This window comes from Oncorhynchus nerka, linkage group LG17 (genome assembly GCF_034236695.1).
Source record: "Oncorhynchus nerka isolate Pitt River linkage group LG17, Oner_Uvic_2.0, whole genome shotgun sequence".
Lineage (NCBI taxonomy): Eukaryota > Metazoa > Chordata > Actinopteri > Salmoniformes > Salmonidae > Oncorhynchus > Oncorhynchus nerka.
In genome coordinates this window covers 6,597,968-6,612,967 of record NC_088412.1, presented here as the reverse complement: position 1 = coordinate 6,612,967, position 15,000 = coordinate 6,597,968, and the positions used below count along the sequence as shown (strand labels likewise).

The following is a 15,000-nucleotide window of genomic DNA, read 5'->3' as shown; positions in this document are numbered from 1 at the left end:
TGTGAGTGTAATGTTTACTGTTAATTTCTGATTGTTTATTTCACTTTTGTTTATTGTCTATTTCACTTGCTTTGGCAATGTAAACACATATTTCCATGCCAATAAAGCCCTATGAATTTAATTCAATTGAGAGAGAGACATCTCCATTTTAATGTATAGGGGACATGAGTCAGTCATGGTTATTCATGGTTATGTGATGAGGCAGCCCAGTCGGTTACATGAACCAGTCTATTCTCTGAAAGGGGCCCAGACAGCCTGTTCCCAACAGTGGGGTCAGTGGGATTGGATAGGGGCCCCTCTCTCTCTCTCTCTGACTGGAGGAGAGAAGTGAAATGGTGTGTCTCCTCTGGTCAACAATACTCACCTTGAAAGACTCCACAGCCTGTTGGAGCTCCTTCAGCTCCTTCTCTCTCTCCTGGAATCTCTGCTGGACCTTCTGCTGACTCATCCCCAGCTGCCTCTGTGGAGAATCACTCTTCAATGAGCTATCAAGCTTTATTAGTCCAGTAGATCAATAGTATAGTAATGTGACATAGGACCCATAGAGAGGAAGGTCGACAATCCTGAGGAAGTCCCTTTACAATATTATATTATGTTGCTATGTGAATCATTATAGTTTTTATGGTAGGCCTTCATGTATCAAGGGGTTGAGACTGAACTTTGGACTCATAAAAGGCCATTCAGAATGATAATAGTGTTTGACGTTAGAAAATGGTGATACATTTGTAGAATCTGGGTTAACATATCTATATACTCAAGGTTTGTGTTCATATTTGTGGATCCATTTCATATTGTATATAATATAATGATCTCATATTCAAACAGATTTAGTTCCTACTGTATCTTTAATTCTTTGTTTATCAGACAGCCACCAACAAGTTGTTCTGGTCTTACCTGTTTCTCAGTCCTCTCTGCTGCAGCTGACACTGTATCATGGCCTTTATGTTCATCCATCACACACAGCAGACAGATACACTGCTGATCGGTACGACAGTAAACCTCCAGCAGTTTGTCATGATGAGAGCAGATCTTCTCCTGTAGTTGTGCCGTGGCTTTGACCAGCTTGTGCTTCTTGAAAGCAGGAGATTCATAGTGAGGTTGGAGGTGAGTCTCACAGTAAGAGGCCAGACACGCCAGACAGGACATGAGGGCTTTCTGCTTTCTGGTCCCAGGGCAGAAATCACACGCCACATCTCCAGGTCCAGCATAGCACAGAGCAGGAGGGGGAGCAGCCTGGAGTCCTGTCTTCCTCAGTTTCTCCACCAGCTCAGCCAACATGTTATTTTTCCTCAGATTAGGCCTTGGAGTGAAAGTCTCTCTGCACTGAGGACAGCTATAGACCCCTTTCAGGACATCCTGATCCCAGCAGCCCTCAATACAGCTCCTACAGTAACTGTGTCCACAGGGAATAGCCACCGGCTCCTTCAGTAGATCCAGACAGACAGAACAACAGAACTGGTCCTGGTCCAGCAGAACTCCCTGCTGAGCCATTTGGACGGTTGTTCACTCTCACACAGACAGACGACACAGAGACTCAGATCAGTTTCGTTTCCTCAGAAGAGAGTTTGTGGGAAGGGGAGGGACTTCCTGGTTCTGCCAGCGGGGTGGGGTTAGAAAGGAGGGAGGGGTTAGAGGAATGGAGGAAGAGAGAGAGGAACTGCATGCAACAGCAAGAGGGAGACAAATAGTTTTGTTCCAAGGTTAGAGCCCTTAACATGGAACAAATGACATAATGAATCTTAAAATGTGAGTTGTTAGAATATATGAAGGGTAACAGTTTCTATGAAGTACGTATGTGTCATTATTTTAATGACCTTTATAATGCCTTATAATACACCTATGTGTTGTAATTAATCAATAAGGACTGAGGAGGTGTGGTATATAGTTAATATACAGTACCACAGATAAGGACTGAGGAGGTGTGGTATATAGTTAATATACAGTACCACAGATAAGGACTGATGAGGTGTGGTATATAGTTAATATACAGTACCACAGATAAGGGCTGAGGAGGTGTGGTATATAGTTAACATACAGTACCACAGATAAGGACTGAGGAGGTGTGGTATATAGTTAATATACAGTACCACAGATAAGGACTGAGGAGGTGTGGAATATAGTTAATATACAGTACCACAGATAAGGACTGAGGAGGTGTGGTATATAGTTAATATACAGTACCACAGATAAGGGCTGAGGAGGTGTGGTATATAGTTAACATACAGTACCACAGATAAGGACTGAGGAGGTGTGGTATATAGTTAATATACAGTACCACAGATAAGGACTGAGGAGGTGTGGTATATAGTTAATATACAGTACCACAGATAAGGACTGAGGAGGTGTGGTATATAGTTAATATACAGTACCACAGATAAGGACTGAGGAGGTGTGGTATATAGTTAATATACAGTACCACAGATAAGGGCTGAGGAGGTGTGGTATATAGTTAATATACAGTACCACAGATAAGGACTGAGGAGGTGTGGTATATAGTTAATATACAGTACCACAGATAAGGACTGAGGAGGTGTGGTATATAGTTAATATACAGTACCACAGATAAGGACTGAGGAGGTGTGGTATATAGTTAATATACAGTACCACAGATAAGGACTGAGGAGGTGTGGTATATAGTTAATATACAGTACCACAGATAAGGACTGAGGAGGTGTGGTATATAGTTAATATACAGTACCACAGATAAGGACTGAGGAGGTGTGGTATATAGTTAATATACAGTACCACAGATAAGGACTGAGGAGGTGTGGTATATAGTTAATATACAGTACCACAGATAAGGACTGAGGAGGTGTGGTATATAGTTAATATACAGTACCACAGATAAGGACTGAGGAGGTGTGGTATATAGTTAATATACAGTACCACAGATAAGGACTGAGGAGGTGTGGTATATAGTTAATATACAGTACCACAGATAAGGACTGAGGAGGTGTGGTATATAGTTAATATACAGTACCACAGATAAGGACTGAGGAGGTGTGGTATATAGTTAATATACAGTACCACAGATAAGGACTGAGGAGGTGTGGTATATAGTTAATATACAGTACCACAGATAAGGACTGAGGAGGTGTGGTATATAGTTAATATACAGTACCACAGATAAGGACTGAGGAGGTGTGGTATATAGTTAATATACAGTACCACAGATAAGGACTGAGGAGGTGTGGTATATAGTTAATATACAGTACCACAGATAAGGACTGAGGAGGTGTGGTATATAGTTAATATACAGTACCACAGATAAGGACTGATGAGGTGTGGTATATAGTTAATATACAGTACCACAGATAAGGACTGAGGAGGTGTGGTATATAGTTAATATACAGTACCACAGATAAGGACTGAGGAGGTGTGGTATTGTCACGTTCTTAGACAAGACACAACGCAGATTGAGAATTATCTAACATATTCAAAAATGCAATCAAATTTGATTTTATTGGTCACATACACATATTTATCAGATGTTATTGCGCGTGTAGTGAAATGCTTGTGTTTCTGGCTCCAACAGGGCAGTAATATCTAACAATGCTTGTGTTCCTGGCTCCAACAGGGCAGTAATATCTAACAATGCTTGTGTTCCTGGCTCCAACAGGGCAGTAATATCTAACAATGCTTGTGTTCCTGGCTCCAACAGGGCAGTAATATCTAACAATGCTTGTGTTCCTGGCTCCAACAGGGCAGTAATATCTAACAATGCTTGTGTTCCTGGCTCCAACAGGGCAGTAATATCTAACAATGCTTGTGTTCCTGGCTCCAACAGGGCAGTAATATCTAACAATGCTTGTGTTCCTGGCTCCAACAGGGCAGTAATATCTAACAATGCTTGTGTTTCTGGCTCCAACAGGGCAGTAATATCTAACAATGCTTGTGTTCCTGGCTCCAACAGGGCAGTAATATCTAACAATGCTTGTGTTCCTGGCTCCAACAGGGCAGTAATAATTAACAATGCTTGTGTTCCTGGCTCCAACAGGGCAGTAATATCTAACAATGCTTGTGTTCCTGGCTCCAACAGGGCAGTAATATCTAACAATGCTTGTGTTCCTGGCTCCAACAGGGCAGTAATATCTAACAATGCTTGCGTTCCTGGCTCACAGAGGGCAAATCTAAAAAGTAAAATAAAATATTAGGACAAGCATTGATAGATATAGATATATATACTGTTTACTGTGATGTGATGCATAGACAATTTGGAGTACATCTGTAGTATATCTGAAGAATAGTATATGTACAGTAGTAGTTAAATAGGACAGGCCTTGACTAGAATACAGTATATACATATGAAGTGGACAGTAGTAGTTATATAGGACAGGCCTTGACTAGAATACAGTATATACATATGAAGTGGACAGTAGTAGTTATATAGGACAGGCCTTGACTAGAATACAGTATATACATATGAAGTGGACAGTAGTAGTTATATAGGACAGGCCTTGACTAGAATACAGTATATACATATGAAGTAGACAGTAGTAGTTATATAGGACAGGCCTTGACTAGAATACAGTATATACATATGAAGTAGACAGTAGTAGTTATATAGGACAGGCCTTGACTAGAATACAGTATATACATATGAAGTAGACAGTAGTAGTTATATAGGACAGGCCTTGAGTAGAATACAGTATATACATATGAAGTGGACAGTAGTAGTTATATAGGACAGGACTTGACTAGAATACAGTATATACATATGAAGTAGACAGTAGTAGTTATATAGGACAGGACTTGACTAGAATACAGTATATACATATGAAGTGGACAGTAGTAGTTATATAGGACAGGCCTTGACTAGAATACAGTATATACATATGAAGTGGACAGTAACTTCATACAAGAAAGAACCCAGTCATCATCAGAGGATTTGCAGTAACATGTATTATGTTCCAGTGGATGAGAGCAGAGGGTATGAATGTGGGGGGTGTTCATAGACACAACAAAGGCGTGCCGGTGTCCTGTCTGACCAACCGATGGTTTGTATGTCAAAGCCAATGTTAGAGTTGCGTAAATTCGAATCTGGTATCAGGATAAATATAACAATGAGTCACCGATTTTATACTATGTATTTTTTATTAGCTAAGTCATAAATGGCTCACTGTAATACCACGCAGGGCAGAACAGAGAACTGACAAGAGGTACAGTAATACCCAGGATGTAGAACACAGTTATCTATCTGCTGAGGTGATGACTGTAATACCACGCAGGGCAGAACAGAGAACTGACAGGATGTACAGTAATACCCAGGATGTAGAACACAGTTATCTAGCTGCTGTGGTGATGACAGTAATACCCAGGATGTAGAACACAGTTATCTATCTGCTGTGGTGATGACAGTAATACCCAGGATGTAGAACACAGTTATCTATCTGCTGTGGTGATGACAGTAATACCCAGGATGTAGAACACAGTTATCTATCTGCTGTGGTGATGACAGTAATACCCAGGATGTAGAACACAGTTATCTAGCTGCTGTGGTGATGACAGTAATACCCAGGATGTAGAACACAGTTATCTATCTGCTGTGGTGATGACAGTAATACCCAGGATGTAGAACACAGTTATCTAGCTGCTGTGGTGATGACAGTAATACCCAGGATGTAGAACACAGTTATCTATCTACTGTGGTGATGACAGTAATATAATTTTCTAGGTTAGCTAGCCAGCCATTGTCGTTCTCCTAACGCAACGTAACGTAACCAACACTGCTAGCTAGCCAGCTAGCTCCAAGATAAGCAGCATTGTAGAAACTTACACTCAACGGTAGACTGATTAGGTAGTGTCAAGAACGCAGCTAGCCTACCCAGCAGTACTCTAACATTTTAATCATTTTAGTCAATTAATTCTTGCTACGAAAACTTTCTGAACATATACGTGTAGTCACTTGTCATTCAATCTCCTTTACATTAGCGTAGCCTTTACCATATAGATGTCAACTATGTGTCTGTCTATCCCCAAAGACCATAAAATTATCTATGGCCGCAGAGGTGACCCTAATCTGGTGGTCCCAGCGCAGAACAGACCCACGTGGAGTTCCAGGTCTCAAACTATTAACTGCCGATCTGCGAACAAGGCAGAGTTCATCTCAGCCTATGCCTCCTCCAGTCCCTCGACTTCTTGGCTCTGACGGAAACATGGATCACCACAGACAACACCGCTACTCCTACTGCTACTCTTCGGTCATGACGTGCTCAATGCACACCCAGAGAGCTTAAAGAGCGGGGTGGTGGCACCGGGATCCTCATCTCTCCCAAGTGGTCATTCTCTTTTCTCCCACCCATCTGTCTAGCCTCCTTTGAATTCCATGAGGTCACAGTTACCAGCCCTTTCAAGCTTAACATCCTTATCATTTATCGCCACCCCACTACCACTATCAGATTAGAACCATAAGGGAGACTAGACATCTTCCAACCCACTACCACTATCAGATTAGAGTCATAAGGAAGACTAGACATCTACCACTACCATATTAGAGCCATAAGGAAGACTAGAAATCTACCACTACCATATTAGAGCCATAAGGGAGTCTAGACATCTACAACCCAACTACCACTGTCAGATTAGAGCCAAAAGGGAGCATAGGCATCTACCACCCCACTACCACTATCAGATTAGAGCCATAAAGGAGACTAGACATCTACCACCCCATTACCACTATCGGATTACAGCCATAAGGGATACTAGACATCTACCACCCGAATACCACTATCAGATTAGAGCCATAAGGGAGACTAGACATCTACCACTACCAGATTAGAGCCATAAGGGACTCCAGACATGTATCAAATCTGATAGTGGTAGTTGGGTGGTAGATGTCTAGACTCCCCACTGGCTCTAATATGGTCCGTAGTGGTAGATGTCTAGTCTTCCTTATGACTCAATCTGATAGTGTGGATGTAGGCTCCCTTTGGTTCTAAGTAGTAGATGTATAGTCTCCTTTATGGCTCTAATCTGATTGTGGAAGTGGGGTGGTTGATGTCTGTCTGGAAGATTCAGAATTGGTTGGTAACATATGTAAGATGTTTTATATTCATCATATGTGTGTAAGTTACTTCTCATCAGAATGGTATGTTTGTATAATACTGTGGCGGGATTAAAGGATCGCAGTTGCAATGCAGGGGGGGCTCTCAGAGAATTCACTGAGAGACACTGAATTACCTACTACAGGATTGTGATAGAGCCATATCAATTAAAGATGGACTTTGATAACTAACTCTGACTTGTGTGATAGGAGCCGTAAAGGAGACTAGACATCTGTCACCCCACTACCACCATCAGATTAGAGCAAAAAGGGAGCCTAGGCATCTACCACTATCAGATTAGAGCCACAAGGGAGACATCTACCACCCCACTACCACCATCAGATTAGAGCAAAAAGGGGGCCTAGGCATCTACCACGATCAGATTAGAGCCACAAGGGAGACATCTAACACCCCACTACCACGATCAGATTAGAGCAAAAAGGGAGCCTAGGCATCTACCACTATCAGATTAGAGCCACAAGGGAGACATCTAACACCCCACTACCACTATCAGATTAGAGCCACAAGGGAGACATCTGTCACCCCACTACCACCATCAGATTAGAGCAAAAAGGGAGACTAGGCATCTACCACTATCAGATTAGAGCCACAAGGGAGACATCTGTCACCCCACTACCACAATCAGATTAGAGCAAAAAGGGAGCCTAGGCATCTACCACTATCAGATTAGAGCAAAAAGGGAGCCTAGGCATCTACCACTATCAGATTAGAGCCACAAGGGAGACATCTAACACCCCACTACCACGATCAGATTAGAGCAAAAAGGGAGCCTAGGCATCTACCACTATCAGATTAGAGCCACAAGGGACACATCTACCACCCCACTACCACGATCAGATTAGAGCAAAAAGGGAGCCTAGGCATCTACCACAACATTACCACTATCTGATTAGTACCATAAGGGATACTAGACATCTACCACCCGAATACCACTATCAGATTAGAGCCAAATGGGAGACTAGGCATCTACCACTATCAGATTAGAGCCACAAGGGAGACATCTAACACCCCACTACCACTATCAGATTAGAGCCAAATGGGAGCCTAGGCATCTACCACACCATTACCAATATCTGATTAGTACCATAAGGGATACTAGACATCTACCACCCGAATACCACTATCAGATTAGAGCCAAATGGGAGACTAGGCATCTACCACTATCAGATTAGAGCCACAAGGAGACATCTAACACCCCACTACCACTATCAGATTAGAGCCAAATGGGAGACTAGGCATCTACCACACCATTACCAATATCTGATTAGTACCATAAGGGATACTAGACATCTACCACCCGAATACCACTATCAGATTAGAGCCAAATGGGAGACTAGGCATCTACCACTATCAGATTAGAGCCACAAGGGAGACATCTAACACCCCACTACCACTATCAGATTACAGCCAAATGGGAGACTAGGCATCTACCACTATCAGATTAGAGCCGTAAGGGAGATTATGCATCTACCACCCCACTACCACAATCAGATTAGAGCCATAAAGGGGCATATACATCTACCACTATCAGATTAGAGCCATAAGGGAGTCTAGGCATCTACCACTATCAGATTAGAGCCGTAAGGGAGATTATGCATCTACCACCCCACTACCACAATCAGATTAGAGCCATAAAGGGGCATATACATCAACCACTTTTAGATTAGAGCCATAAGGGAGTCTAGGCATCTACCACTATCAGATTAGAGCCGTAAGGGAGATTATGCATCTACCACCCCACTACCACAATCAGATTAGAGCCATAAAGGGGCATATACATCTACCACTATCAGATTAGAGCCATAAGGGAGTCTAGACTTCTACCACCATCAGATTAGAGCCATAAGGGAGACTAGACTTCTACCACCATCAGATTAGAGCCATAAGGGAGATTATGCATCTACCACCCCACTACCACAATCAGATTAGAGCCGTAAGGGAGACTAGACTTCTACCACCATCAGATTAGAGCCATAAGGGAGACTAGACTTCTACCACCATCAGATTAGAGCCATAAGGGAGATTATGCATCTACCACCCCACTACCACAATCAGATTAGAGCCATAAGGGAGAAGAGGCATCTACCACCCCACTACCACAATCAGATTAGAGCCATTAGGGAGACTAGGCATCTACCAACCCACTATAACAATTAGTTTAGAGCCATAAGGGAGAAAATGCATCTACCACCCCACTACCACTATCAGATTAGAGCCATAAAGGAGACTAGACATCTACCACTATCAGATTAGAGCCAAAAAGGAGATTAGACGTCTACCACCCCACTTCCACTATCAGATTAGACCCATACGGGAGGCTAGACATCTACCACTATCAGATTAGAGCCATTAGGTAGACTAGACATCTACCACTATCAGATTAGACCCATACGGGAGGCTAGACATCTACCACTATCAGATTAGAGCCATAAGGGGGCATATACATCAACCACTTTTAGATTAGAGCCATAAGGGAGTCTAGGCATCTACCACTATCAGATTAGAGCCATAAGGGAGTCTAGACTTCTACCACCATCAGATTAGAGCCATAAGGGAGACTAGACTTCTACCACCATCAGATTAGAGCCATAAGGGAGATTATGCATCTACCACCCCACTACCACAATCAGATTAGAGCCGTAAGGGAGACTAGATTTCTACCACCATCAGATTAGAGCCATAAGGGAGATTATGCATCTACCACCCCACTACCACAATCAGATTAGAGCCAAAAGGGAGACTAGACATCTACCACTATCAGATTAGAGCCATAAGGGAGCCATAAGGGAGATTATGCATATACCACCCCACTACCACGATCAGATTAGAGCCATAAGGGAGACGAGGCATCTACCACCCCACTACCACAATCAGATTAGAGCCATTAGTTGGTAAATTGGTGGTTGAAGATATCCCTCTAGTGGTGTGGGGGCTTTGACCTTAAAGTGGGTGGAGTTATATCCTTCCTGTTTGGCCCTGTCCGAGGGTGTCCTCGGATTGGGCCACAGTGTCTCCTGACCCCTCCTGTCTCAGCCTACAGTATTTATGCTGCAGTAGTTTATGTGTCAAACCTAGGGTCAGTTTGTTAGCATCTGGAGTACTTCTCCTGTCCTATTCGGTGTCCTGTGTGAATCAGCTCTAATGGTCTCCTTCCTCTTTCTTTCTTTGGAGGACCTGAGCCCTAGGACCGTTTGAGGACTACCTGACATGATGACTTCTTGCTGTCCCCAGTCCACCTGGCCATGCTGCTGCTACAGTTTCAACTGGCCTGGGCCCTAGGACCATGCCCCAGGACTACCTGACAGAAGACTCCTTGCTGTCCCCAGTCCACCTGGCCATGCTGAGCTCCAGTTTCAACTGGCTGGGCCCTAGGTTTGTCCCAGGTACCTGACATGATGACTCCTTGCTTTCCCCAGTCCACCTGACTGTGCTGCTGCTCCAGTTTCAACTGTTCTGCCTTACTATTATTCGACCATGCTGGTCATTTATGAACATTTGAACATCTTGGTCATGTTCTGTTATAATCTCTACCCGGCCAGTCCAGAAGAGGACTGGCCACCCCACATATTGCCTACTTCATATTCTCTTTTCTTTCTCTAGTCAAGGACCTGTCCTATATAGGACCGTGCTACTGTCTACCTGACATGATGACTATTGCTGTCCCCAGTCCACCTGACTGTCCTATGCTCCAGTTTCAACTGTTCTGCTTCTATATTCGACCATGCTGGTCATTTATGAACATTTGAACATCTTGGTCATGTTCTGTTATAATCTACTACCCGTCCAGCCAGAAGAGGACTGGCCACCCCACATAGCCTGTTCCTCTCTAGGTTTCTTCCTAGGTTTTGGCCTATTTAAGTTTTTCCTAGCCACCGTGCTCACCTGCATTGTTTGCTGTTTGGGGTTTTACTGTATTTCTAGTACAGCACTTTGAGATATCAGCTGATGTATAACTATATAAATCCACTTCATTTGATTTTGATTTGATTAGGGAGACAAGGCATCTACCATCCCACTATAACTATTAGTTTAGAGCCATAAGGGAGAAAATATAACTACATCTACCACCTCACTACCACTATCAGATTAGAGCCATAAAGTCCTATTAGACATCTACTAGACATTAACTATATGTATATATATATATTACCACACCTCCTCAGTCCTTATCTGTTGGTAACAACTATATACCACACCTCCTCAGTCCTATCTGTGGTACTGTATATAACTATATACCACACCTCCTCAGTCCTTATCTGTGGTACTGTATATTAACTATATACCACACCTCCTCAGTCCTTATCTGTGGTACTGTATATTAACTATATACCACACCTCCTCAGTCCTTATCTGTGGTACTGTATATTAACTATATACCACACCTCCTCAGTCCTTATCTGTGGTACTGTATATTAACTATATACCACACCTCCTCAGTCCTTATCTGTGGTACTGTATATTAACTATATACCACACCTCCTCAGTCCTTATCTGTGGTACTGTATATTAACTATATACCACACCTCCTCAGTCCTTATCTGTGGTACTGTATATTAACTATATACCACACCTCCTCAGTCCTTATCTGTGGTACTGTATATTAACTATATACCACACCTCCTCAGTCCTTATCTGTGGTACTGTATATTAACTATATACCACACCTCCTCAGTCCTTATCTGTGGTACTGTATATTAACTATATACCACACCTCCTCAGTCCTTATCTGTGGTACTGTATATTAACTATATACCACACCTCCTCAGTCCTTATTGATTAATTACAACACATAGGTGTATTATAAGGCATTATAAAGGTCATTAAAATAATGATACACACGTACTTCATAGAAACTGTTACCCTTCATATATTCTAACAACTCACATTTTAAGATTCATTATGTCATTTGTTCCATGTTAAGGGCTCTAACCTTGGAACAAAACTATTTGTCTCCCTCTTGCTGTTGCATGCAGTTCCTCTCTCTCTTCCTCCATTCCTCTAACCCCTCCCTCCTTTCTAACCCCACCCCGCTGGCAGAACCAGGAAGTCCCTCCCCCTCCCACAAACTCTCTTCTGAGGAAACGAAACTGATCTGAGTCTCTCTGTCGTCTGTCTGTGTGACAGTGAACAACAAGTCCAAATGGCTCAACAGGGAGTTCTGCTGGACCAGGACCAGTTCTGTTGTTCTGTCTGTCTGGATCTACTGAAGGAGCCGGTCACTATTCCCTGTGGACACAGTTACTGTAGGAGCTGTATTGAGGGCTGCTGGGATCAGGATGTCCTGAAAGGGGTCTATAGCTGTCCTCAGTGCAGAGAGACCTTTACTCCAAGGCCTAATCTGAGGAAAAATAACATGTTGGCTGAGCTGGTGGAGAAACTGAGGAAGACAGGACTCCAGGCTGCTCCCCTCCTGCTCTGTGCTATGCTGGACCTGGAGATGTGGTGTGTGATGTCTGCACTGGGACCAGAAAGCAGAAAGCCCTCATGTCCTGTCTGGCGTGTCTGGCCTCTTTCTGTGAGACTCACCTCCAACCTCACTATGAATCTCCTGCTTTCAAGAAGCACAAGCTGGTCAAAGCCACGGCACAACTACAGGAGAAGATCTGCTCTCATCATGACAAACTGCTGGAGGTTTACTGTCGTACCGATCAGCAGTGTATCTGTTATCTGTGTACAATGGATGAACATAAAGGCCATGATACAGTGTCAGCTGCAGCAGAGAGGACTGAGAAACAGGTAAGACCAGAACAACTTGTTGGTGGCTATCTGATAAACAAAGAATTAAAGATACAGTAGGAACTAAATCTGTTTGAATATGAGATCATTATATTATATACAATATGAAATGGATCCACAACTATGAACACAAACCTTGAGTATATAGATATGTTAACCCAGATTCTACAAATGTATCACCATTTTCTAAAGTCAAACACTATTATCATTCTGAATGGCCTTTTATGAGTACAAAGTTCAGTCTCAACCCCTTGATACATGAAGGCCTACCATAAAAAACTATAATTTCACATAGCAACATAATATAATATTGTAAAGGGACTTCCTCAGGATTGTCGACCTTCCTCTCTATGGGTCCTATGTCACATTACTATACTATTGATCTACTGGACTAATAAAGCTTGATAGCTCATTGAAGAGTGATTCTCCACAGAGGCAGCTGGGGATGAGTCAGCAGAAGGTCCAGCAGAGATTCCAGGAGAGAGAGAAGGAGCTGAAGGAGCTCCAACAGGCTGTGGAGTCTTTCAAGGTGAGTATTGTTGACCAGAGGAGACACACCATTTCACTTCTCTCCTCCAGTCAGAGAGAGAGAGGGGCCCCTATTCAATCCCACTGACCCCACTGTTGGGATCAGGCTGTCTGGACCCCTTTCAGAGAATAGACTGGTTCATGTAACTGACTAGGCTGCCTCATCACATAACCATGAGTAACCATGACTGACTCATGTCCCCTATACATTAAAATGGAACTGTCTCTCTCTCAATTGAATTAAATTCATAGGGCTTTATTGGCATGGAAATATATGTTTACATTGCCAAAGCAAGTGAAATAGACAATAAACAAAAGTGAAATAAACAATCAGAATTGAACAGTAAACATTACACTTGGAAGGGATTTGGGGGATGGGGGAGGGTCTATTAGAAGTTAGTAGGACTCTTTTATTTTCTCAGAAGTACTGAGTTGGGTAGGAGGATTTAGAGTGGTGTAAACCGTGATTGAACACACTCCAGCACAGTAGGTGGCGCCATGCACCTTTAACGTTGGTTTGAGGACCTCCATTATATCATAAAAGAAGAAGTTGGTCTGTGAGGGTTTTGTTGTTCCTGAGGAGAGCTACTATTCTTTTCTCTTTTGGTTTTCAAGTATTTTCAGAATGTATTAAAGCCAAAGCTAAAGCTTCCCTAAACAATTCAATACATCAGTCAATATATTTTCTCTGTGATTTATTTTCTCTCCGTTCCATCGCATCTTAACCGTCTTACCGGGCGGGCACTAGGACCCGGGGGAGGCTGCTGCTGCAGAGGCTGCTGCACCGCTCGTGACTGTCAGTCCTCCTTGTAGCTCATTGGTTAAGCTGTGGCTCGAGCCTGTTAACAGTTAACGGCCAGGAAACGGCTCTGACAGGACACATTCATGTCGAGGCAGTGATGTGAATGTGTGGTAAGTTACAATAGAGAGAGAGAGTTTTCACTACTATAGACTTTGGTCATAATCAAAGCTTTGTTAACCAATAGGTTTTTATGTGAGGCTGCCTGTAAGTTACAGTGTAACAGACGTTACTAACGGTAACGGTGTCTTTTAAATTCGACATAAGTTATGTGGCGATGATATCTAGTTAACGTTGTATTTAATGTAGTGTAATGACCTGACTAGATCATAAAGGAACAATTGTCCAGACAGAGGATTGAGTTACGAATTGACGGTTTATTAGCAACTTTACACCGGCTACTGTTTGGCCTTAGTTCACGCCAAATAAATGAAAGATACCCCACAAGCCAATCGGGACCTTCTCTTGTGAAGCCCAGACGGAAGAGAGAGAACAAAGGCTGAACCTTAACTTCCAATGCCCCGCCCCTCCACGCCACTCCGCCAACCACCAGGATGCCCGGCATCAGAACATCCCAGGCATTCCTGTGATTGGCAGATAGCAGGTTGATTGGCATGTCGGACCCCGCGAACACTGGGAACTGGTAAGTACAACACAACCAGCTACTAGCCGAACACAGAACACACAGCTGTCTGTGCGGGTCGCTACAGTAGTTTTACTATCTGTGCCAGGCTATAAATGACACAGATAATATCTAGTTAACGTTGTATTTAATGTAGTTTTACTCTCTGTGCCAGGCTATAAATGACACAGATAATATCTAGTTAACGTTGTATTTAATGTAGTTTTACTATCTGTGCCAGGCTATAAATG

General features: G+C 42.9%; 1 protein-coding gene and 2 pseudogenes across 1 annotated transcript in view; 1 reads left to right on the top strand and 2 right to left on the bottom strand.

Annotated features, from left to right (window-relative positions):
- LOC135561384 (tripartite motif-containing protein 16-like) overlaps window positions 1-1,541 on the bottom strand; it is an 8,587-nt pseudogene extending 7,046 nt beyond the window's left edge.
- LOC135561380 (E3 ubiquitin/ISG15 ligase TRIM25-like) overlaps window positions 1-15,000 on the bottom strand; it is a 426,185-nt gene that overhangs the window by 97,567 nt on the left and 313,618 nt on the right. The window lies entirely within an intron of this gene.
- LOC135561392 (E3 ubiquitin/ISG15 ligase TRIM25-like) overlaps window positions 12,140-15,000 on the top strand; it is a 10,433-nt pseudogene continuing 7,572 nt past the window's right edge.